The following is a 27,480-nucleotide window of genomic DNA, read 5'->3' on the forward strand; positions in this document are numbered from 1 at the left end:
GTACGCGGAGTCAGAGGAAATGTATTAGCATGGATAGAGAATTGGTTGGCTAACAGAAAGCAGAGAGTCGGGATAAATGGGTCCTTTTCGGGTTGGAAATCGGTGGTTAGTGGTGTGCCACAGGGATCGGTGCTGGGACCACAACTGTTTACAAAATACATAGATTACCTGGAAGAGGGGACAGCGTGTAGTGCAACAAAATTTGCAGATGACGCAAAGATTAGTGGGAAAGCAGGTTGTGTAGAGGACACAGAGAGGCTGCAAAGAGATTTAGATAGGTTAAGCGAATGGGCTAAGGTTTGGCAGATGGAATACAATGTCGGAAAGTGTGAGGTCATCCACCTTGGGAAAAAAACCAGTAAAAGGGAATATTATTTGAATGGGGAGAACTTACAACATGCTGCGGTGCAGAGGGACCTGGGGGTCCTTGTGCATGAATCCCAAAAAGTTAGTTTGCAGATGCAGCAGGTAATCAGGAAGGCGAATGAAATGTTGGCCTTCATTGCGAGAGGGATGGAGTACAAAAGCAGGAAGGTCCTTCTGCAACTGTACAGGGTATTGGTGAGGCCGCACCTGGAGTACTGCGTGCAGTTTTGGTCACCTTACTTAAGGAAGGATATACTAGCTTTGGAGGGGGTACAGAGACGATTCACTAGGCTGATTCCGGAGATGAGGGGGTTACCTTATGATGATAGATTGAGTAGACTGGGTCTTTACTCGTTGGAGTTCAGAAGGATGAGGGGTGATCTTATCGAAACATTTAAAATAATGAAAGGGATAGACAAGATAGAGGCAGAGAGGTTGTTTCCACTGGTCGGGGAGACTAGAACTAGGGGGCACAGCCTCAAAATACAGGGTAGCCAATTTAAAACCGAGTTGAGGAGGAATTTCTTCTCCCAGAGGGTTGTGAATCTGTGGAATTCTCTGCCCAAGGAAGCAGTTGAGGCTAGCTCATTGAATGTATTCAAGTCACAGATAGATAGATTTTTAACCAATAAGGGAATTAAGGGTTACGGAGAGCGAGCGGGTAAGTGGAGCTGAGTCCACAGCCAGATCAGCCATGATCTTGTTGAATGGCGGAGCAGACTCGAAGGGCTAGATGGCCTACTCCTGTTCCTAATTCTTATGTTCTTATGTTAACAATGTCATCTAACATGGGAGCCAGAAAAGGAAGTTGGGTGGTCAGCAGTTTGGTGGGAATAGAGTCGAGGGAGCAGGAAATGGGTCTCATGGATAGCATAGAGGTGAGATTTTACGATATCTCTGATCTCCACTTGCCAGATATTAGTTAGTGGAGACATTTATGTACACTTTCAGTAAATACATAATGTATCATTACTTTGAAGGCTATAAACTTATTGAAGCTTTTAATATAATTTATCTTTTAGTTCTAGTTTTATGAAATTTGGGTCATTTAACCGATTAGTGCAAGCTCTTTCGCTGTCTGTTCACTACCATTTGCCTCATAGGCTGATGGTATAGAAACTTGGATCAATGGAAATGCTCTGATTTTCACATAACGTTAATTAAAAGGGAAAGGAAATGGAGCATCAGCACTGACGAGGTTAAAAATCCAAATAGTTATAGCTCATTTCTGCACATCTGCTTTGCAGGACACACTATGTAATACTGTTTTGAGCATTATTGAGGACTGGTGCTTCATGACACAGACATACACTGTATAGGAGCTTTCAGCCATTTTACACTTGCTGATGTACTTAAACGAAATGCTGGACTAATGAATTCTGTCTCTGCTATCATCAATCTGTCAAGCCCTTCCCACAAGTATCTGCTATGTAAGCATGTAGCTAATCTGCTTTACAGTAAAAGTCCATAGAAGCGGCAGTTAGGCCTACATAAGACATACATTTACAAGTTTGAGTATAAATAATCCCTTCCCATTGATATTACCCACCTCCCCCCACCCACCCCTCTCTGTCCATCTGGTCAGGCTGAATCAGGCCATGTGAAACCTTGGCATTCAAACTACACAGCCTACCCATCATCAGGATTGCTAACTTACACCTCCACAACATCGCCTGCCTCTGTCTCTACCTTGTCCTCATTGCCACTGAGACCCTTATCTGTGCTCGGGCTATCTCTCTAGACTTCATGAACTCACAAAATCAACCAGGATCAGGGCTCAATGAATACAGCCCAAAGGAGCAGCAATAGAAGATCCAGGCCTACTTCTCCAAGATTCTGCATTGCTCCCTCCATATCCTCTAACTCATTCAAAATCGAGCTGCCTGTATCCTGTTTTGCACTTTGTTCCATTTTGCGTACTATCCCATTGGTGCAAGAGCTTTCAGCCACTTCGGTTTTACTCTCTGGAACTCTCTTTGAAACCCCTCTGCCTCTTTTCCCTCAGTCAAAAGGTTGTTGGTTCAAGTCCCACTCCAAAAACTTGAGCACAAATTCTAGGGTGACACTCCAGTGCAGTGCTAAGGGATTGCTACACTGTTGGCGTGCTGTCTTTCGGATGAGGCGTTAAACTGAGGCCCCATCTGCCCTCTCAGGTGAATATAAAAGATCTCTCAGCACTATTCAAAGAAGAGCATCAAAGTTCTCCTGGTGTCCTGGTCAATATTTATCCCTCAACCAATATCAAGAAAACAGATTATCTCATTGCTGTTGGTGGGGCCTTTCAAGTTGGCTGTCACATTTCCTACATTACAACAGTGACTACGCTTCAAAAGTACTTCATTAGTTGTAAAGCACTTTGGGATGTCTTTGAGATGTGAAAGGTGATATATAAATGCAAGTCTTTTGTTTTAACCTTTAAAAATCTTTCCTATAATCCATCTTCTGACCAAGCTTTCAATTACCTCTCTTAAATCTCCCACCATGACTCCTTGGAACATTTCTTTATAGAGTATTAACAGCACTATATAAATTCAAATTCTTTTTGTATATATAAGCGAGAGTAAAAGACTGGTCTAATTTATTGACCAAGAAAAATATGGACTGTATATAATCTCAAGGAATGATAATATAAACAGTACATGTTATCATAATGTAGTACTAAAACTGAATGTTCTTCTGTGCCAGCAGTATCTTGTTACAAAGTACTGATCATTTAAGATTTTTTTTCTAAATCTACAGTACTATGTCATGAGAATATTTGTACAGTAATATAATATGCTTTTCACAAACGCACAACAGAAGAATTTTATAATTCAGCTTTTCAGGATTAAATTTATTTTTTCGAAGCTTGTGAAATATTTACAGAAATAAGTTTTAGACATTTGAAGAGGAAATAAATTTTAAACAGCAATTTGAAAAATATACTAAACTGGTTCATTTCTTCATTTATCAGATGACCTAGCTGTTCCTAGTCTTTATTCTGGAACAAGTAATTCCCACAATACTCAAAATGTCTACCTTCTATGAACTATTATAGACATGTCCAAGGCAGGAGAAAAGCTCTGGACTTCCGATTCCCCTTCCTTCATCCATAATTAATATAATGTATTAGGTTTACTGTCACTTCTGCATCCTCTGTTCTGATACAAAAATGCAGGAATGGCAAAGCCCCCATCCCCCCTTCACTGCAGTACATGTTTAAGTTCCACATCACCAATTTCATTCTCCTTCTTGCATTAACGACATCCCTCTGTTAAATAAAATGTACAACACAGAAACAGGGCATTCGGCCCAACTGCTCATGCCGGCATTTATGTTCCACACGTTCCTCCTCCCTTTCCTTTTCATCAAAACCTATCAGCACAACCTTCTATTCCTTTCTCCCTCATGTGATTATCTATCTTCTCCTTAAATGCATCTATGCTATTCATCTCAACCACTCATTGTTCCATATTCTAACCACTCTCTAGGTAAAGAAGTTTCTCCAGAATTTCTTATTAGATTTATTAGTGACTATCTTATATTCCAAGACCCTAGTTTTGGACTCCCCCACAAGTGGAAACATCTTCTCTATGTCATTCTACATTTAATCACAATGGAACTCATCATTTACAGCCCACATACCGCCCAAATAATGCCTGGTGGTAAATTCATCATTCATTTACCACCGGCCCTTTGAAATACCGTCCATCCATTTTTTTCGACGTTATTTTGAGGTCATTAGTCGTGCAACACCCAAATAAGACCCAAAAATAACGCCAGCGGTAAATTCATCAATAAGATCCATTTTACAGCCGGACTGAAATATCACCCTGAAAACACACATCTTACCTGATCTTAAGCCGGCCTTATTGATGCCATTTTGATTAAAGGATGATTTGACAGAAGACTGATTAGCATTAGTTATAGCTTTACAGTTGTTATGGAGTAGGATTTTAAGGGTATTTAAAGGATTTTTAAGGGATTACAATGATATTTTGAATTATTTTAAAGAAATTTGAAGCCATTTTACAAAATGGAATGGACATTTGTGTTTATTGAAGGGAATTTGTGGATACTTGAAAACATTTGTGGAGATTTAAATGAATGGTGCCTGTAATATCTCAACCTGTATTGCTGACTAATTATCTAATGCAGAATAGAGGTGGAAGAAGATTTATTGCAGAGCATCATGAGGGTAATTATGAGAGGTCGTAGACTTATGAGGAGGGGGAGGAGGCCTTACCCCCAATGAATTTTCAGGGAGAAGCGCTCATACCTGGAGATGACTTATACACAGTACGTTAGAAGGTTGCAGGACCACCTGAAGAGAGAGTGGAGAAGGAGAAGAATGTGGAGCCTGGTGATGAAACCATGCCACCGCCACTCCCACCCGCCGCCCCCCCCCCCCCCCAACACCACAGCGGAGGCTTTGTGGCGCTTTCACAACTGCAAAATTGTTACGACAGCAGCTCATAAATGAAGGCTTTGCTTGAATGGTGAGAGTTGCGTTTAAGCTTTTCCTGGCCACTGTATGGAACCAATGAGTACTGTTACCTCTCATTTTCTAAACGTTAGACTCGGTGCAAAAATGGTTTAGTTGAATAAAAAGATTTATGTAAAATTTATAAACTTTCAAAACTTTGTACAATTAACATCATAAAATATTTTTAACAATTAACAATTAACAATTAGTAATAACATTCTTCAACAAAGAAACAGTAACAATAAAAATAAATAACACTAGCAACAAATAACTAACAAGAACAAGAGCATAGCAATAAAACAGCCTACACTCCTCCCACCACTCTCCCTGCACCAACTTTACCTGTGGTCACCATTCCCACCGCCCCTGGTCCCCCCCCCCTTGATGTTTACACATTTGTTACTCCCATTTCCCCTATCCATGACCGTGGCGGGACCACAGCGTTGTGCAGCAACACCTCGGGAGTGCTGTTCTCGTCGGGGAATAGGCAGCGCAACCAATGGAGAAGCAGGGGGTGTTGAAGACACCGCTTCTGAGTGGAGAGACTGTTGCAGCTCCCTACCCTCAGGTACTGTCAGCCTGACCACTATGCCAATTGGGGGTTCATTGCCAAATATCGGGCCCGTCAATTACCGCAGGACATCGACGGACTCGGCGTTCCGGTCCACCGCCGCAATCAGCCACATGTCCTCCGACTGCCGGGCAGATTGTGCGCTGATGTTCCCGGCAATCGCGGCTGTGGCCTGGAGGAGCTCTCGGCCCATGTCAACGTTCAACCTCAACAGTCCCACCATATCCTGGTGTGCGCCTGCCTGTATCGGAACATTCCCACTTTGCCATATCAACCTCCATAGATTTAGTCGAGAAGTTCGTACACTCAGGGTGCATTGCTACACACTGCATGGTCCTGCAATTTCAGTGGCGGGGAACCCACGAAAAGTGGATCCCGAAAAGGAAGTGGTGAGCACAGGTAAAGTGTCGAAGCCCTCATCCTCCTCCTCCTCTACCACCTCAACTGGACGAGTCACCAACACCCGCTCAACGGCGTTCACTAATTTCTCTTGGCCCTCTTCTGTCCTAACTCTGGTATTGAGACATTTGGAAAAATGTAGTGGATTTATATTATTATTATATCTATATTTCTCTAATGTATATATTTATATTTATATTAATCTTTCTTTCTCTCCTCATATGTCCTCTCTGCTTCCTCTCCACAGTTGCTCCACTCAATATAACTGTAACTCAATGCGCATGCGTGACCCCGAAACGCGTGAAAAAACTGGAAAAAAAACTTTGAAGAAAAAAAAATTGCGCATGCACAGAAATACCGCCCATTTAAGTTCGAGTCTTGCACGATCAGAAATAAGATTCAAATACCGCTAACCCTACCACCAGTCATATTTTGAGGTATTTCGGTGGTAAAAAAAAAATGCGATCTTTAAATACCACCAAAATATCGCTGGAATATTGTCAGGCTAAATGATGAAAATCCAGCCCATTATCTTTTTTTTTAATTCTTCAATTGAATTCACATTCACTGAGCTAGTTACAATTTGAATTTAGCAATTCTTAAGTAGAACTAATTATTCCTTAAGTTACAGTTGTACTTTGTTTAGAATGGAGTTCCTTAATCCATTTCTCATGGTTCTACAGAAAGAGCTATCCTATTTAGACTTCATAATTTTAGGATCTTAGATTATCTTGCACCCTTTTCATAGTTTATTAATTTGAGATTAATCTTTTAAAGAAAAAAGACTTGCATTTATATAGCCCCTTTCCCAACCTCAGGACATCCCAAAGTGTTTTACAACCAATTAAGTACTTTTGAGGTGTAGTTACTGTTGTAATGTAGGTAACGCGGCAGCCAATTTGCACACTGCAAGGTCCCACAAACAACAATGAGATAAATTACCAAATAATGTTAGTTGAGGGATAAATGTTGTCTAGGACACCGGGAGAAATCCACTGATCTTCTTCGAATAGTGCCGTGAGACCTTCCACCTTGGAGGGCTGATCGTGCCTCAGTTTGACATGTTTACGAAAATAGAGAGCTTCTTCACATTTTGAATCACTGTGTATCCATTTGTGACAGAGCATCAATTTTATCTAGTCTAGCTGAAAACGCAAATTCACCAGGGCACTCAGAACCCAGCTGTGAACCAAAGAAATGCTTTGTGAGCTGATGTGCTAATTGCAACCTTGTTTACTTGTTTGACTTGTGAATGGTCAATTATCCAGGTCGCTGATTGGAGCGACCTGGAGCATGGGCAAGTACATCAGGAGCGGCGAGGTGGGGTGAAGGAGAGACAAGGTCGAGGCGGAGAACCGACGAGAGATCGTGGAGCGACATAATCGGGGCCCAGGAGAGGCGTGCGTTCAGGGCACGGAAGAGGTAAGGGGCCAGGGGCAGCATGGGCTAGCCCACACTGTGATATGTGTGTGGCACTGGGTCCGTGCAGCAGAGTTTGTCTCCAGTCGTCTTGGTTAATCCATGTCACTGGACCAAGACGTAGCTTTGTCAAGCCCGTGTGGTGGCTGGTGTGCAACGGCCACCACAAGTTAAAAAAATCCATGCACAGGCATCCTCCACCCTTCAACATGTAGTTCAGGACCTGGAATATTCGGTCCTTCATTGAAACACCTGTGAACTCATCCCTTTTTGACGTGGAAGCAAGTCATCCTCGATATGAGGGACCGATGATTAACGTTGTATCTAAAAGATAACACTTCTGACAGTGCAACACTTCCTAAGTACTGCACTGGAGTGTCATCCTAGATTATGTGCTCAAGTGTCTGGAGTGGGACTTGAACCCACAACCTTTTGACTCAGAGTGAGTGTTATCGCTGAGCCACGGATAAACCCATTCCATTACCTAATGCCATAGAAATTTGCCTGTACAATAATAGCTTAAGATAAGTGGCTTACCAATTTCACTACAATTGCTGATGAAGGACTTTCATATAAGCATGTTAAGCATTTGTAGACTATTATTTTAGAGAGTCATTTCGAAGCTTATATTTTTGGGAGCACCTAAAATTGGAGAAAATATTCTGAGTGGTTTCAATTGTGTTTTGTAAAGCAACATTATGACTATATGGGCTAGAAATTCGGCGATTTTGCGACTGGAATTTGGTGCTTTTTGGCGAAAACCCAGTCGACGGGAAATTCAGTGACTTTTGTGCTACGGCACTTTCCACATATCGCTGGGAGAGAAGCGCCGTCATGCAACAGTTGAAATAGCGTTTTCAGCAGAAATTTGGCTCTCTCCGCACTAAATTTCTCTCTACGCTCAGAAAACAACCAGGAAAAAACCTGTTGTAGCAGCCCTGCCAGCAGCGGTAAGTATGAAGACCTGCAAGAAGGTAAATTAGTTTTTAATTCTTTTGCAGCGATTCGATAGATAAGTGTCTTGTAAATGTTTTGTTGTTTTTTCCTATTTATTCTTTGGTGTTTTTCCGCCCTCCCAAGGCCTCTCTCGCAGCCGTATTGGCCTTGGACTAAAGTTGCCGAAATTTGCAGTTTGCGCCTCGAATCTCTGGTGCAACTCCGATTCTTACCGCTGCGCAAATTAAAGGTTGAATTTACAGCATGATAGTGATAGCGAAGCAAAAATGGTAATTTTGACGAAAAAATACTGTTTTCGCTGAAAAATGAATTTCTAGTCCATCTACTTATGTGCCTTATATTCTTATAGTCATTAACTACTACTATACAATGCAACAATACTTCTAGCATTTGATCATTTGTCACCGTCACACTGTTTTTTTGATCCACTTCATTTGGGGCATGTTCTTCATTATGTAATCAGATTTTTTTTTAGCACCAATGTGATGCTGTTTGCCATGCATCTGTCTAGCAGTTAAACACACATCTGTTGATCTCTAAACTATTGTCCTAACCTAAGAATAACTTTTGATAAGGTCATTAATATATATTATGAACAGAATTCCTAGGAGTGATACATGGGTGGCTGGGGTGGGCAGGGGGAGAATATCCAACGACTGCTACATTCGAACTATTGTCTACTCCTGAAAATTCAAAATCACTTAATTCTAATAAGTAGATCATTTGAACTGCACTTAAAAAGCTGTTACATTCCAGTTGTTTAATTTGAATTACGAGATAATTAAAAAAAATTTTGAATGCAATAAGTGACTGAATTGTCAGGAGTAGGTTGTAGTACCAATTTTTCCTTATTATCTTTTCCATTAATAATACACTTTACAACATCAACTGGATCCCATTAGTTTTCAATTTAGTCATATCTCCTGTGAAGACAAATTATTCTCAAAATCAAGATCATAAAATCATACAGTACAGAAGAAGGCCATTTAGCCCATCATGCCTGTGTCGGCTGTTCAAAACAGCTATCCAATCAGTCCAACTTTCCTGCTCTTTACCCATAGCTCTACAATTTTTCCTTTTCAAGTGTCAACCAATTCCCTTTTAAAAGTTACTGTGAATCTCCTTCCACCATCCTTTCAGGAAGTGCATTCCAGGTCATTAACAACTCGCTGCATTAAAAATATTCTCCTCATCTCCCCGCCCCGGTTCTTTTGTTGATTATCTTAAATCTGTATCCTCTGGTTACCAATCCTTCTGCCAATGGAAAGAGTTTCTCCCTATATCGAAACTCCTCATAATTTTGAATACTTTTTATTAAATCTCCCCCTTAACCTTCTCTGCTCTAAGGAGAGATCAGCCGTGATATTGAATGGTGGAGCAGGCTCGTGGGGCCGCATGGCCTACTCCTGTTCCTATTTCCTTTGTTCTTATTAATAACCCCAGCTTCTCCAGTCTCTCCGCATAACTGAAGTCCCTCATCCCTGGTACAATTCTGGTAAATCTCCTCTGCACCCTCTCCAAACTTTGCAGCTTTTTATCGTACCCAGCACATTACCCTCCAACAATAACTCTGCTACATTCACAAACAATTCTTGTAAATTTACTTGCCACTGCTTGTCTTTCATACATTTTATAAGCCCATGTTTGTACCTGGTGAGCTACTGACCATCTCTCTTGATAGCTCAGTGGCCAAATGCACCATCTGCTGAGCCATGAGCCAACCATATAAGGAAGATTGCGTAGAGTTAGCTAATATTAGCCAGTGAAACATTACAACTGGCCTTAGTGCCCTTCAGCTTAGGAAAGGGGGTGGGGCGAACAACTAAAACGCATATACCTGATTGTTTTTCAGTGACCTCTGCTGGAAAGTGACCATGTACAGATGCTGGAAGATGCTTGCGCCTCCATGATCAAATAGACTGCTCACACATAAAGAATGGCTCTTTGGGCAAGGTACCCAAGGGCTGCTGGTGATGTGAAACCAGAGAATTGAAGCAGATGTTCTTGCACTGTTTTCTAGTTCGTAAACTCCAGAATTTTTTTGGCTCCACTTTGGCCAAAAATCTACAAATTTGCATGAGCATGTGTCTTTTTTTTCTAAACAATTGAAACCATAGTCCTTTTCTGATAACACAGTAGTTCAATGAAGTTCACATCATTTCAACCACCACACTCATCATCTATGCTCTCAGTTATTTTGTTGCTCTTGGATGCCTTCTATCTGGGGCAGTCGCCCCATTAACCTTCAGATATAGCCATTCTTAATCGCTACTTTGGTGCAAAACATAACTTTCTTCATAAACTCTGATGTATCTTGAATTTCTTCAATTGTAACATTGAACTTACCGTCTAGAGTGAAAACTGACATGAAAAATGTATTTAAAAGCTATATTATAGTATATGATATTCACTTTCACCTCCAGATGAGATGTTAAGCCAAGACCCTGTCTGCTTTTTAAGGTGGATGTAAAAGATCCCATGGCACTATTTCAAAGCAGAGCAGGGGAGGTATCCCCAATGTCCTGGCCAATATTTATCTCTTAATCAACATCACAAAAACTGACTATCTGGTCATTATCACATTGCTGTTTGTGGGAGCTTCCTGTGCGCAAATTGGCTGCCTACGTTACAACAGTGACTACATGGCTGTAAAGCACTTTAGGACATCCTGAGGCCGCGAAAGGCGTTATATAAAAGCAAGTCTTTTTTTTCATTTCAGTATCTTTAAAGAGTTTGTATAGATTGTTTCAGTTCATTTAATTCTATTCTGTTAGGGATGGCTTTTCTCTGAAAATATTCATCCAGAATATTTGAAAATGCATACTGTATTGTCTAACTCAACTCCTGTAAAAATAGCTCCAGGTTTCCTACCACTTCCAGAAAATTGTACTATTTTACCTAAAAATTGATGACATGTACAATGCTTTTTAAAATAAAAAATTCAGAGCAGGAAAGCACCACCACCACCTTGTACTTGCTTTTAATGTAGAAAAACTCCTTAAGGCACTCCACAGAAGCATAAGGAAAAAATGGATGATGAGACAAAGAAGGTGAAATTCGGAGGGATGATCAAAAACCTTGGGGAAAGAAATGGGTTTTAAGAAGGTTCTTAAAGGAGGATTTAGAGGCGGAGGGTTTTAGAGAGGGAATTCCAGTTTGTAATGCTTGGGCAGCTAAATGTAAAACTGTCACCGGTGGTTCAAAGGGGGATGCAGAAGAGGCTGGAGTCAGAGGAATGGAAAGTTCGGGTGTAGTAAGGATGCATGTTGTATTACTGGAGGAGGTTACAAAAATAGAAACAAGAGCATGGAGGGATAAGATTTCTAAATTTGAGGCTTTGGGGAACTGAAAGCCAAATGTAGATCAGTAAGGATGGGATGATGGGCAATCGGGACTTTGTGCAGAATAGGATACAAGCAGCAACGTTTTGGATAAGCTTCAGTTCACTGAGGGTGGAGGATGGGAGGCTGGCCAAGAGCACTGGAATAGTCGAGTCTGGAGGTGTCAAAGTCGTGGATGAGTGTTTCAGCTGCAGATGGGCTGAGAGGAGTGGAGGCAGGTGATGTTACAGAACAGACAGAAGACAAGCTGAGGTAACAGAAGAAATGGTGATTAATTTGACAACAGGTTTTCTAGATTGCAAAAGGAAGGAAAGAATGAAGGTGGCAAAGAATTAAATTATTTTCAAATTATAGGAAAGAATTAAAGTAGGAAATGGTGCAATGAATCTTGGGGGGAATTTTAACCCCCAAAAATGAATGTGTGGGGTCATGTGGGAGGTTAAAGTAATAAAAAACAGAATCACGAGCCCAACCCGCCTCAAACTCACCCACTTCCAGTTTTAACGGAGACAGAACGGGAAGGAGGGGTTGGTGGGGGTGGGCTCTCAGGAGAAGGGTCAGTCACTTAAATATTGCAATGAGGCTGGCGTGCCTCAGATTTAACCACCATTTTAAATTTAACTGTGGCTGGTCAGGTTTCGCAGACCTCGGGGAACTCGACAATTATTGGAAGGTGAGGACTGCTGGATCCAGGAGGTAAGTTTCTTTACACTTACCTCCTGGATCCAGCGTCCCTACCTAGCCCACTATCAGACTTCCCCCGCCCCCCGTTTAGCCCACTATCAGATTCTCCCTCCCCCGCACACCGCCGATCCTCCTCCGGCTCCCGATATTCTTTCCCTCCCCCTCATGCTCAAGTCCGGCCTCCGATCACCCCCTGCCCCCACCCGCAGGGCCTGGGTTTCCCGATCGCTTTGTCGCTTCCCCGCTCCCGATTAAACTTCCAGCCTTAGTTTCTACAGAGTGAGGATCTATATTGTAGTTAGCTCCTACTCAAACTATTATATTGCTTATTATAATCCAGGCCTACCAACTCTCCTACTTTTGGTGATTATCTTCTACCCTTTTTAGTTAATTAATTTCTGATTTATCTTTGAATCCTTTCCATTACATCTATGGCCTAGAAATGACACTGTGCAATAATAGCATGTGATAGCTTAAGATAAATGGTTTACCAATTTCACTAGAATTGCAGACAAAGATATTTCATGTGAGCAAGTCAAGTATTCATAGGCTCTTATTGCGCAGTCATTTCCAGGCCTCAATATGTTTTGTGGGGGGTCGGGTGGGGGAAGATCTCTAACTGGACAAAATACTCCAAGTGTGGTCCCATTGGTGTTTTATAGCGCAACATTATGCCTGTTTGGATCTACTTACGTATGGTCTATTCACCTTGCTAACTACTGCCATACAATGAAAACACTTTGAATGTTTGATCATCTATCACTAACAGCCATCACACCACATCAGTTTTCTCACATGCGAGATTGTGATCTCAAATTCTCTTGCCCGAGGGTCGCAATCCCACAGCTTCGTAATGTTTCAGTTTTGTTGGAAAGGATAAGAAGCTGCTGTGTTACTCACACAGCATCCAGTGCAGAATGAAAGGTCTTCTGTTCAACTTGTATGATATATTTTTACTGCATTGAAGGATACAGTATTTGCTCTATTTCTACAGCAATGCAACCACATTGTGGTTCATATTTTGATATATATTAACGACCTGGACTTGGATATACAGGGCATAATTTCAAAGTTAGCAGATGACGTGAAACCTGGAAATACAGTAAACAATGAGGAGGATAATAATAGACTTCAGGAGGACATAGACAGACTGGTAAAATGGGCAGTTACATGGCAGATGAAATTTAATGCAGAGAAGTGTGAATGATTCATTTTGTAGGAAGAATGAGGAGAGGCAATATAAACAAATTGGTACAATTTTATAGAGGGTCCAGGAACGGAGAGACCTGAGGGTATATGTACACAAGTCTTTGAAGGTGGTAGAACAAGTTGAGATGGCTATTAAAATGGCAAAGGGAATCCTTGGCTTTATAAATAGAGACCTAGGCCTAGAAATTGGCCTCCTTAGCACCGTGGGGCAATGAAGCGGTGCTAAGTACTTACCAACCGGGCGCGGCGAGATGATCGACTCCCGCTAAATTCGGCAGGAGGTTTGCAGCGGCAGTAGGGGGTTGTGGCCAATGCTCGCCCGGAGATCATGATGTCACCGTCATACGCATCGCCCTTGTAGCACTCGGGACCCAAACTTTGGTTCCGCCTCCTGCAGCATCGTCGGGCAAAAACACCGGCAGCTGCAGGAGATGTTCATTGGGTGGCCGGGTGTTTCGGGAGCGATGCTTAATGTAAGGTAAGGTACGTTTTTCCCTTGCAGAGTCTGCAGCGATGGCCCTTCCCTTTAAGGGAGGGAAGGAGCCTTATAATGTGGCAGCGCTGCACGGGACATTGTGCAGCGCTGCACACCTACCGCCCCGCCTGCTGCCTGTTGGGCTCCAGGAAGGAAGTGGGGCACTTGGATTTAACGCCCCACTTCCTTCCTGGAGCGCAAACCCTGAATCTTTTTTAAGTTGAAAAACATTAGCCCCTGGCATTCATTTTTTCAACTTTTAAAAGTTAGCATCTTAAGCAGGGCGCTCCCAAATTTCTACCCCATTGAGTACAAAAGCAAGGAAGTTATGCAAATCCTTTATAAAACACTGGTTAGGCCCCAGCTTGAATATTCAATTCAAAATTTGACTCTGTAACACCCTATTTTGTGGCATTACGGGTGCTGTTTTGTGCCAAAAAATGTGTCCGTACCGCACATGCACACTACTGGTCCAGGCCGCGCCGGACGGCATTTTGGTGAGGGTGGTAGGACAGGCATTAGGTGCGTATGCTGGAAGTAGGTAAGAGTAGGCAGATCATGACCGCAATCAGCAAGAAACATTAATTTGACACCAGCGCTGTCAATTCTGTCCTGAACACTGGAGCTAATGCCTAGTCTTAACCTTGCACAGCTGAACATGCATTCAACAGCAGCAAGGAACCCCCATCAGCACTATTTAAAGGGATCATCAACCACTTTCAAGTTAGTTGCTGATTAATTTCTGCTGGCTCTGTGTAAGTTTGTAGAGGTGTTTAAAGTTAGTGATGTGACAGGGAGTGCTGCTGCAAGTGGAGAAGGCCTTGGTTCTGGATTCAAGTGTTTTGGTCAGTCCAGTTGCTCCCAGTCATGGGTGCTGTAGTTACCATCCCCCTTGGCCTGCAGTATGACAGGAAGATGGCACAGAGGCAGCAAAGAAGAAGACAAGCTGCTCGCAGAGGGGGGAAGCGGAAAAGGAGGAGGAGCAGGAAGAAAAGGGGAAGTAACCAACACATCCCATCTCCATCCAAGCTGTCCGTGATTGCCTCATTCGACTACAGTTCCACTGAACACAACTCCAAATCCCCATTGTACAACAGTCAAACACGTTACCATCCCTCTATTCCGGACCATCACAGCGTCATCTTGGTCGCAATACTGAAATAAAAGCCACCACAAAAGAAACATTTCAAACCAACTTTATACATCAATCCAACATAACAAAGTCAACTAATCACTCTTGTACATTCCCTTTGTGCCTATCTTCCATGTGCCTTGCCACTCCAGTAGCTGCAGTATGGCTGGTGGAAGGCTGCTGACTTTCAGTGGGGAGACAGCAGATGGCCTTGCAGGATGACCTCGGTCCAAGAAAGCCTCACTTCGATGGCAACAGCTCAGCATGGGTGGCAGCAGTCTGGGCTGGCTGGCTCACAGGAAACAACAAGTGTACTAGAGAAGTGGCAGTGGTGGGAAGGAAAATGCTATCATCCTGAGAGAGGACAGCAGGTTCGTGCTTCACAGAGCCACTGCCAGTCCCCCGCAATCCTAGTAACCTGTTGGAAGACAGATTGCTGGTCTGCTGTGACACCCTGCAAGCACCTTTCCACACTGGTAAATGCAGCCACGATGGCAGCAGTCTGAGTTTGCATGACAGAAGTCTGAACTACCACTGCAGCCCTAAGACGTGGGTAGCTTCTGCTTGTGCTGCAATGGGAGATGAGACATCGGCCATCACATGCTGCATGATGGTTGGGTCCATAAGAGCGCTAATGGAGTTGATCATCACAGCCATGCTGGAAATCATGGACTGTAGGCTCTGCGCAAAGCCCTGTGCAAGGTTGATGCCGGACTCCACCATGCTCCTTGACATTGCACTCAGGTTCCCTGGCAGGCCTGCCAATACACAATGCATTTCATTGTGCATACGCATCAGCCTTCTTTTGTAGGCTGCTCTATCAAAGTCTTCATCTGAGTCATCTACAGCAGAACTCGTGTGTGACCTCGCCCTCCAGGGATTTGGCACCTGCGCTACTCTTTCCTCCTGCCTGGTGTCTAACCATCTGCAGATCCCGCATCTTAGCTATCCTCTAAAGTGTCAGTATCTGAGCAGATGGCAGAGAGTGTGAAATCAAGAGATAATGCTGTGTCTTCTGCATCACTGCCTTCTTTATCTTCCACTTCCTGCTCCTCCACCAGTGCCTGGCAAGGTGGCAATTCTTGGCTATCTGAAAGGAGAAAGGCACAAGGTTGTGGTGAGGGGAGGTGGAGACGGGGGTGGGGGGGGGTGTGATGGAGAAGCAAGAGATGTATGCTTACACCATGTGCAGCTTGTAAATCATTAGATTGTAGAATGAGGGGTAAGTGGAATGTGAGAAGGAGGATTACGTATGAGGATACCGTCATCTTGTATTGTTTCAGCCCCGCAAAAGGACCTGAGCTCAGCGATGGCCCTCCCAATAATAATCAGCACTGTCTGCTACACTGGAGTAAGGTTATGCAGCCGCGCCTGTCCCACGCTGGTTAGGTCCTGCTGCCTCCGGGATGTGGGTGTCGCTGACAAGGCCAGAATATATTGCCCACCCCTAATTGCCCTTCAGAAAGTGGTGGTGAGCCGCCTTCTTGAACCGCTGCAGTCCTTATGGTGAAGGAACTCCCACAGTGCTGTTATGGAGGGAGTTTCAGAATTTTGACCCAGCGACGATGAAGGAACGGCGATATATGTTACTTGCTACTTATCAGCCCAAGTCTGAATGTCGTCCAGGTCATGCTGCATGCGAGCATAGACTGCTTCATTTTCTGAGGAGTTGCGAATGGAATTGAACACTGTGCAATCATCAGCGAACATCCCCACTTCTGATCTTATGATGGAGGGAAGGTCACAGATGAAGCAGCTGAAGATGGTTGGACCTGCCCTGAGGAACTCCTGCAGCGATGTCCTGGGGCTGAGATGACTGAACTCCAACAATCACAACCATCTTCATTTGTGCTAGGTACGCCTCCAGCCAGTGGAGAGTTTTCCCTTGATTCCCATTGGCTTCAATTTTACTATGGCTCCTTGATGCTACACTCAGTCAAATGCTGCCTTGACGTCAAGGACAGTCACTCTCACTTCATCTGTGGAATTCAGCTATTTTATTTATGTTTGGACCAAGGCTGTAATGAGGTCTAGAACGGAGTGGTCCTGGCGAAATCCAAACTGAGCATCAGTAGCAGGTTATTGGTGAGTAAATGCCGCTTGATAGCATTGTCGACGATACCTTGGATCACTTTGCTGATGATTGAGAGTAGACTGATGGGACGGTACTTGACCATATCGGATTTTTCCTGCTTTTTGTGAACAGGACACACCTGGCAATTTTCCATATTGTCGGGTAGATGCCAGTGTTGTAGCTGTACTGGAACAGCTCAGCTAGAGGCGCAGCTAGTTCTGGAGCACAAGTTTTTAGTATGACAGCCGGGATGTTGTCGGGGCCTATTACCTTTGTTGTATCCAGTGTGCACAGCCGTTTCATGATATCACGTGGAGTGAATTGAATTGGCTGAAGACTGACTTCTGTGATGGTGGGGACCTCAGGAGGAGGCCGATACGGGTCATTCACTCGGGCACTTCTGGCTTAAGACGGTTGCAAACGCTTCTGGTTGAAGATGGTTGCAAACCCATACTGGGCTTCGCCATCATTGAGGATGGGGATATTCATGGAGCCTCCTCCTTCCATTAATTGTTTCATTATCCACCACCATTCACGACTGGATGTGGCAGGACTGCAGAGCTTTGATCTGTACCGTTGATTGTGGGATTGTTTAGATCTGTCTACAGCATGCTGCTTCCACTGTTTAGCATGCATGTAGTCTTGTGCTGCAGCTTCCCTAGAATTGACACCTCATTTTTACGTACACCGGGTGCAGATTTGGCATGCTCTTCTGCACTCCTCATTGAACCAGGGATGGTCCCCGAGCTTGAAGGTAATGGTAGAGTGAGAGCTATGTCAGGCCATGAGGTTACCGTTTGTGGTGGAATACAATTATGCTGCTGCTTTTGAGCAGTTTTGAGTGGCTAGATCTATTCTGAATCTATCCCACTTAGCACGATGGTAGTGCCACACAACACATTAGAGGGTGTCCTCCATGTGAAGACAGGACTTCATCTCCACAAGGACCGTGCGTTGGTCACTGCTACCAATACTGTCATGGACGGATGCATCTGCGACAGGTAGATTGGTGAGGGCAAGATCAAATAGGTTTTTCCCTCGTATTGGTTCTCTCATCATCTGCCATAGGCCCATTCTGGCAGTTAGGTCCTTAAGGACCCGGTCAGCTTGGTCAGTAATAGTGCTACCGAGCCACTCTTGGTGATGGACATTGAAGTCTCCCACCCAGAGTACATTCTGTGCCCTTGCTGCCCTCAGTGCTTCTTCCAAGTGGTGTGCAACATGAAGGAGCACTGATTCATCAGCTGAGGGAGGGTGGTAGGTGGTAATCAGCAGGAGGTTTCCTTCCCTATGCTTCACCTGAAGCCATGAGACTTCATGGGGTCCAGAGTCAATGTTGAGGACTCCCAGGGCCACTCCCTCCTGACTGCATACCACTGTGCTGCCATCTCTGGTGGGTCCGTCCTACCGGTGGGACAGGACATACTTATAGATGGTGATAGAGGAATCTGGGACATTGGCTGAAATCCATGATTCTGTGAATATGACTGTCAGGCTGTTGCTTGACTAGTCTGTGGGACAGCTCTCCCAATTTTGGCACAAGTCCCTAGATGTCAGTGAGGAGGACTTTGCATGGTCGATTGGGCTGGGTGTGTCGGGTCCCAAGCCGGTACCTAGGTTGATGCCTGGTGGTCCATCCGGTTTAATCTTATTGGCCCTGAAATTCCGTTTTTTCCTTCCCGCAGGCATTTTAGAGAAAAAATACGCACCTACCTTAAGCTGCTGCCCACGTTCGACTTTCCGATGCTGTGGCCTGAGCTGACTGGGAGCCACAGCGCATGCACATCGGGACGTGCGCAGGCCTAGAGCTGGAGTCACATGGCTTTGGGCAGCCAATCAGGTAAAGTATCATAGTAATAGGAGTTCCGTAAGGTCCTAAACTCCTATTACATTGATTGAGAAACAGCCCCAGACACCCAAAACACAGCCCCAAACAACCAAAACACTAATAAAAAATAGAAAATATATACTACATTCATTTAAATTAAAGTTATTAATGTCTTAAAAAAATATATATTTTCCTGAATTTTAAAAAAGTTTAAAAAAATAAATTTACCATTGCGGGGAGAATTTTTTATGATAAAACATGTTTCATAACTTTATTTTTATATATTTTTGTGCTTTTTAAAACACTTGCGCCTGTAAAAGTAGGCTATGCACCTGCTTTTTCAGGCGCAAGATTTTTGAGGACATTTGTATGCGTAAATATCGGAAATTTGCACTTACAAATGTCCTTGCTCCCGATCTGTGGATGAACTGTCAAACCAGAAACTTGATAGATCGGAAAAGCCGATTGCGCGCCGAAAACGGGCTTTTCCGATGCCTCCGCGCATCCATACAAACTTCGTATGGGCCCGGGAACGTCAGAATTTCAGGGCCATTATTGTTTTTTGTAGCGGTTTGGTACATTGCTGTGGGTCACATACCAGGTAAGGACGGTAGACTCCTTTCGCTAAAAGACATTAGTGAACCAGATGGGTTTTTGCATCAATCCGACAGTTTCATGGTCACCATTACTGATACCCTGTACTAGTTTTTTATTCCAGATTTAAATTCCGCAGTTGCCATGGTGAGATTTGAAATCATGTCTCCGGATTATTAGTCCAGGCCTCTGGATTACTAGTCTACTAACATAACCATTATGCTACTGTTCCTGGCGCAATGTGTTTGGGTGATGTACCTGTCATAGAAACATAGAAAATAGGTGCAGAATTAGGCCATTCGGCCCTTCGAGCCTGCACCGCCATTCAATGAGTTCATGGCTGAACATGCAACTTCAGTACCCCCTTCCTGCTTTCTCGCCCTACCCCTTGATTCCCCTAGTAGTAAGGACTACATCTAACTCCTTTTTGAATATATTTAGTGAATTGGCCTCAACAACTTTCTGTGGTAGAGAATTCCACAGGTTCACCACTCTCTGGGTGAAGAAGTTTCTCCTCATCTCGATCCTAAATGGCTTACCCTAATAACTGGCAGTGTGTGCAAGCTGTGAGATGTGGGTGTGAGACTTGTAGCAATGGTAAGTGTGTGAGGGTGAGGTGAAACTAGAATATGAAGTATGAGCCGTGTTCGGTAGAGATTGTTGATAGGTGAGTGATGAGGATGTGGTGCAGTGTGTGCAGCTAATGGGATATGGGATTTGAAGATGAATTCATTAACTCGTGTGAGGTCATTAAACTTCTTCCTGCACTGAATCCAGGTCCTTGGAGCTGCACTGCTGGCAATGACCATGACAGCTATCTGCTTCCACTGCCTTTTCTGAATTTGCCTGTAGGGCCTGCTGGCCCCTGTGGAAACAGGTCCTCTCTCCTCCTGTCCACCTCCTGCACCAAGGCCTCCAGTGCTGCATCCGAGAAGCTTGGAGCACACTCTCTCCTCTGTTGTGCCATCAGTACTACCTCTTCCTGCTCACAGTCTACCCCAGCCAGTTGAACCACCTGCTGCAGCCAGAATGCACCTGCCCTTTAAGGGATGAAGACTGCCTTTAAGAAGTACAAGGTAGCTTCAATTGGTGCTAGCCTCGCATGAACTTGGGCATCCTGCTGCGTGAGCAGCCACTCAGCAGCACATTCAGCGCTGGGCTGCACGCCATAATTATGTTAATCAGCAGGCAGTGCAAAGTTGGTGTGCTGCTTGCATTAGTTTGAATGGGTGTGGGTTGATACTGTATCGTGATCCGCACACCCATTTTCAGGGGCAATGGAATTTCTAGCCGATTGTACTGTATTGTGATCTGCACACCCATTTTCATGGGCAATGGAATTTCTAGACGATTGTGTCTAATTCTGGGCACAACACTTTAGGAAGGATGTCAAGGCCTTAGAGAGGGTGCAGAGGAGATTTACTAGAATGGTACCAGGGATGAAAGACTTCAGTTACATGACGAGACTAGAGGAATATGGGTTATTCGCCTTAGAGCAGAGACGATTAAGGGGAGATTTGATGGAGGTGTTCAAAATCGTGAAGGCTTATGATAGATTAAATAAGGAGAAAGTGTTTCCAGTGGCAGAAGGGTCAGTAACTAGAGGACACAAATTTAAGGTAATTGGCAAGAGAACCAGCGGCGACATGAGGGAAAAACAATTTATGCAGCGAATTGTTATGATCCAGAATGTATTGCCTGGAAGGATGCTGGAAGCAGATTCAATAATAACTTTCAGAAGTGAATTGGATAAATACTTGAAATGGAAAAATTTGCAGGGCTATAGGGGAAGAGCAAGGTAGTGGGACTAATTGGATAGCTCTTTCAAAGAGCTGACACAGGCATGATGGGCTAAATGGCCTCCTTCTGTGCTGTCATTCAATGAATCTATGACATGACTGTGAAGTTGGAGAAGGTTCCAGAACACTGTGCGCCTCACTAGCCAATGAGATTTTTTTTTAAATGATCAAATATAGCTGACAAAATAATCAGTACTTTTCAGTCATTAACTATGAATAGTGGTTCAAAAGTTTACTGGTTTGTTTTAACTGTGGAAACAGTTTTCTTGGCAGGGAATTGCTCCAGCTGCTTTTATACTAAAGCCAATATCTATCCTTCCTGCTGTGAGACCACAGGGGTAATTTTAACTCCCAAGAACGGGTGGGTTTGGGTTGGGTGGGAAGTAAAAAAAAAGTGTAAATTTCAAACCCGACCGCAAACTGCTTCCAAAACACCCACTTCCAGTTTTAATGGAGGTGGGTCAGGGGGGCGAGTGACTAATCTGCTCTCAGGAAGTTGGTGGATTACTAAAATCTTTTAAGGTGGCTGCAGGCCTCCATTTGTGCAGGATTTTTATTTTTAACTAAGGTTGGCCAGGTTACTTAATAACATAAGAAGTAGGAACAGGAGTAGGCCGTATGGCCCCTAGAGCCTGCTCCGTCATTCAATAAGATCACGGCTGATCTGATCTTGGCCTCAACTCTACTTTCCTGCCTATTCCTTATAACCTTGACCCCTGTATAGTTCAAGAATCTGTCGATGTCAGCCTTGAATATATTCAATGACTCAGCTACTACAGCTCAGCTCTCTGGGGTAGAGAATTCCAAAGATTCACAACCCTCAGAGAGAAAAACCTCCCCATCTCTGTCTTAAATGGGCGACCCCTTATTTTGAAATTATGCCCCCTAGTTCTAGATTCCCCCATGAGGGGAAACATCTTCTCAGCCTCTACCCTGTCAAGCCCCCTCAGAATTTTATGTGTTTCAATAAGATCATCTCTCATTCTTCGGAACACCAATGAGTACAGGCCCAAACTGTTCAACCTTTCTTCATAAGACAAGCCCTTCATCTCAGGAATTAACCTAGTGAACCTTCTCTGAATAGCCTCAAATGCAAGTATATTTAAGTCCTTAAATAAGGAGACCAAAACTGTACACAGTACTCGAGGTATGGTCTCACCAACACCATGTACACTTGTAGCAAGACTTCCCTAGTTTTATACTCCAATATAGTCAAAGGTTTCGTGGGACTCGAGAAACCCGGCAGGTAAAATGTAGCGAGAAGGGCCGGGTCCAAGTGCATTTCTAATACCGCTTGTGGGCTGGGTAGAACAGGAGTGCTTCCTCCAGATCCAACAAGCTAACCGCTATACCTTCCGTCCCGATCTCCAACCCCCACCCTCGCGATCTTCAAACCCCTCCCCAAAGATCTCCCTCCGCCCGTGCCCCCCCCCACAATCTATGACCCCCTCCGCAATCTCCGACCCTCCCATCCCAATATCCGACCCTACTATGCCCACCACAATCTCCGACCCCATCCCCACGAACTCTGACCCCCAGCCCGATATTTAATCCCCAAACTCCCCACCCCTGCGATCTTTGACTCCCCAATTTACCTATACTTGAGTAAATAACGGGGCCCACCATTTTCAAGGTGACTTCCATGTGGCAGACTCAGCTCCCCACTTTTAACTATGTTTAAGTTTTTGTCTCAAGGCGATAGCTCAGGTATATAATTAACCTCGGATTTTCCCGATGTTGACAGCAATGCTGTATCTCTCACCGACTCAGCACATCAGGAAATTGTGTCAAAGGATATCTTTAGGAAGTGAATCCCCTTCACATTTCATTGACTAATAAATACCTGCTCAAATGTGCAGTTTCAAATCTGTTTCTGTACATTATTTAACTGATCGCATTTGCTGTCTTTTATTGGGTTGTATAGAACTTACATGCTTGTTTAGATCATGGTACAATACTGGTGCAACCACCACCCAAGACAATTGGGACGGTCCTGACCAACATTTAGCAGGAGTCAGTTTACCAATTACTCACTTCCACCATTGTTTTTTTTTTAAGTACAGTTCTCTCTGCTTTTTTTGTAGTTCCACACTCCCTGGCTAATTCTGCCCCCCATCCGACTCCATCATCTCCCCTATGTTGCTTCGCGCATAAGAACTGCAATTCTGTCGGAAATAGAGTCAAAAAAAGCGTTTGAAGAAGCAAATGAGTAAGAAAGCAGAAAATGAGGGGGGAAAGTGAGAAAAAAACAGAAGTGGAATAGAGCAAGGGAGAGAAGCATAGAAGTGAAGGTAATTAAAGAGAAAAAACAGAAATGAAGGAGAGCAAGAGAAAGTTTTTTTGTTTTACAGACTTAATACTACTTGTAACCTTAGCTAGAGGAATGCAGGAGGCTCAAAGTTTTTTGGGAACAAGTTTGAGAACCACCAAATCAAACAGTTTGGTCAAATTGATTTGAAAAAGCATTGAGTTAAGTCGCTAGGACAGATTTCTGGTGTTCTTACCACATGGACTATTTCAACGAACTCCTGGCTGGCCTCCCACATTCTACCCTACGTAAATTAGAGGTGATCCAAAACTCGGCTACCCGTATCCTAACTCGCATCAAGTCCCGCTCATCCATCCCTGTGCTTGCTGATCTACATTGACTCTTGGTTAAGTAACACATCGATTTCAAAATTCTCACCCTTATTTTCAAATCCCTCCATGGCCTTGCCCCTCCCTATCTCTGTAATCTCCTCCAGCTCCACAACCTCCCAAGATGTCAGCGCTCCTCTAATTCTGCCCTCCTGAGTATCCCTGATTGTAATCACACAACCATTGGTGGCCGTGCCTTCTGTTGCCTCGGCTCCAAGCTCTGGAACCCCTGCCTAAACCTTTCTATCTCTCTACCTCTCTTTCCTCCTTCAAGATGCTCCTTAAAACCACCTCTTTGACCAAGCTTTTGGTCACCTGCACTAATTTCTACTTATGCGGCTCGGTGTCAATTTTTTATCGTATAATTCTCCTGTGAAGCACCTTGGGACGTTCCACGACGTTAAAGGCACTATATAAATACAAGTTGCTATTGTTGTTTGTTGTTGGTTGTGCCTTTATGGTATAAGACAGATGACCAGATATATTATAAATGACCAGGGGCTAGAACCGCTACTTTTGAGCTTATCGGCCAAAAATGGGCGTTATTTTCGGCGTGTGCGTTAAAAAAGGGTTTTCAGATCGGCAGCTTCTCGCACATTCTCAAAATATTGAGTTTACATTTTTGAAAATGGGCATTACTGCGAGCGATATCAAATGGGCGGCAGCGTTAAATGTTTCTGACCTTCTGCCGTAAAGTGTGGCCGTCCTTAGCAATGGCATGGCAACGCTCGATTCCCGTGATTCAGGAGATCAAGGGTCATCATGACATGCGCAGAAGAGAAGACAGAGAGAGAGGGAGCTCAGAGGCACTGAAAGCATGGTGTGTGCTTGTTTGGCTATTGTGGGAGGAACAACGGAGATTCACCAGCAGCAAAAATCCCACTAAGCACCAAGAACATAGTTGACACTGAGTTTTTGTCCAACAAATAACATATAAAATGGAAGGGATGGAGGAGGCCCTGGAGCTGGTAGCCAGGAACACTGCTGGCAGAGGGCGCCCAGTGGTCCCGGAGCGCCACACTGCACCAAAGGTGACGCACCCCCATTGCCAACCATACATGAGAGCCAGCAGCAACATCTTGTTTATGGCTTGGAGCACGCACCCACCTAGGGACCGTCCTCTCCCGTATCCGTCCAAGCAGAGCTTTGGCCATCACCCCGCCTCCCCCCCAATGAAGTATCACCTGAGGACCTCCTCGGCCATGCGGCTTGGAGTCAGGAGGGGAAGGGGAAGGGGTAGAGGTGGGGAGGAGAAGCGGGGGGAAGGGTTGGTTTGTACAGAAATACTGATGATTTCAGACTAATGTTCGGTTTAAATGTTTTTCATTTAACAAAACCTTGCAGCACATTGGCTCAGATAGCTGCACCATTACACGCTGGTGATTCCTAAACATCAAAGGGTATAATCACACTTAACTTCAATCAACATAAACTTTAACTGTTTCCAAGGTGATGCCCACTATTGATGTATGACCTGCACACCCAGCAGTGTGTCAGCTTTGTAACTAACACCAATGTTCTTTCAGGCAAAGCGATCATTGATGAGCTCCTGACGTAAGACTCTTGCCATCATGGTCCCTTTCATGCGTCTACAGGAGGGGCGGGGGCATGGCTTCAGCGTCAGCCTGATTGTCTGGCCTGATGTCAGCATCTGCTTCCTCATCCTCCTCTTCCTCTCTATGGTGACGTGGACCGTCAGACTCATCAGGCAATTCTTGTTCCCTCCTGATAGCCAAGTTGTGTAGCATAGAGCAGACCACCATGAATTGAGCTATCTGCTCAGGGTGGTATTGGAGCTCACCTCCTGAGTGGTCCAGGCATCTGAAGTGCTGCTTCAGCACTCCAATGGTTTTCTCCACAATATTGCGAGTTGCTCTGTGGCTCTCATTGTATTGCCTCTCGACCTTGGTGTGGGTGTCATGCAGGGGGGTCATCAGCCAGGTGGTGAGGCCATATCCTTTGTCCCCAAGCATCCAGCATTGACCTTGTGGCTGATTGTTAAACAAGTCAGATACAGTGCTCTCACATAGGATAGGATGTGCGCATCATGGTTGCTGCCCGGAAATTGAGCATTCACTGTCAGTATAATTTGCTGGTGTCGACGACCAGCTGGACATTCAGGGAGTGGAATCCCTTGCAGTTCCTGAAAACCTCTGCGTCTTGTAAAGGTGCCCGCATCACGATGTGCATACAATCTATTGCTCCCTGCACCTTGGGGAAGTTTGCAATTCTGGAGAATCCTAGAGCCCTCTCACTCTGTGCATCCCTGGTATTAGGGAAGCTGATCAAGTCCCTCCTGCGTGCGTACAGGGCTTCAGTGACCTGTCTAATGCAGCAATGTGTGGCATGCTGAGAAAGTCTGAAAATGTCGCCAGCTGTGGCCTGAAAAGAACCCGAGGCATAGAACGACAGTGCCGTGGTGCCTTTGACCTCGGCGGACAGTGCAGTTCTGATGGTGCTGGCAGGCTTCAGGTCTGCCCTTATCAGCTGGCATACCTCAGTGATAACCCCTTTGTGGAAGCACAGTCTCCGAAGGCAGGTGTTGTCGGGCAAGTCGAGGTAAGAGTGCTTCTCCTTGTACTTGCGGGGGCGGAGGTATAACTTCTGGTCCTTTTCATCTGTCTGTCACTTCGTACATTGGGCACATAATGTAGTGCAGCATTCCTTCAGCAATGTCGAGTCTGCTGCATCTATTTGGTCACCAAGAGCAGGTGAGAAAGGACAGGCCCCATTGCAGTAGCTCTCTGTTTTCCATCGATTGCACACAAACAAGGCATGTCCCAACGAGCACACCTTTTCAATTCCAATCGGTCACAGTGTGGTCAAGATGTTTTTAGAGATGTTCACATCAACTCCAACGACCTGCAGAGTACATCTGAACTCCACCGCGTTTGAAGCACAGCAGCCTTTTAAAGGACGCGACATGTGATCTACAACATGGCATCCATAACACTGATTCGTTTCGGTTAGTTCCACTTTTTGTGGGTGGTTTTTTGAGCGAGTGATATTGTAGCCAAAACATGTGCGAGGTGGTGAAATTGACGATGGGCGATCTCCATGGCCGCTAGTTTGGGTAAATATGCTCTTTCCGACAAAAAACAGTCGGCGGGCGTTAATATTGAATCTCAGCGTTAATTCCGTGCGGAAAGTAACGCTGGCCGATATTATGGGCGTTCAATTCGCCCATCCTGCTGATTCCGCTCCAAAAAAGTTGGCAGGCGGTAATATTTTTTCTCGGCATCAACCACATGGGGAAAGTAACGCTCGGCAATAAGTTTCCGAAAAATGCCTGCCAGTTTCCATTTTGTGCCAAAATGGACGATATATGGGCATTATACGTCATTTCAGCGGTAAAATGGGTGCTAAGTGGGCGTTAAGCATGCAAAAAAAAGTGAAGGTTCTAGTCCCAGATATATTATAAATGACATGGTACACATAAATGTATATGTTTAGGGCCTAAGGCAGTACAAGTGTAGTATTACTCACTGTGTGCGCTGGGGTCATTCATTGGTAGAGGCCTTAAACTAGCC

This window comes from Pristiophorus japonicus, chromosome 5, assembly GCF_044704955.1.
Source record: "Pristiophorus japonicus isolate sPriJap1 chromosome 5, sPriJap1.hap1, whole genome shotgun sequence".
In the NCBI taxonomy this organism is placed as follows: Eukaryota; Metazoa; Chordata; class Chondrichthyes; family Pristiophoridae; genus Pristiophorus; species Pristiophorus japonicus.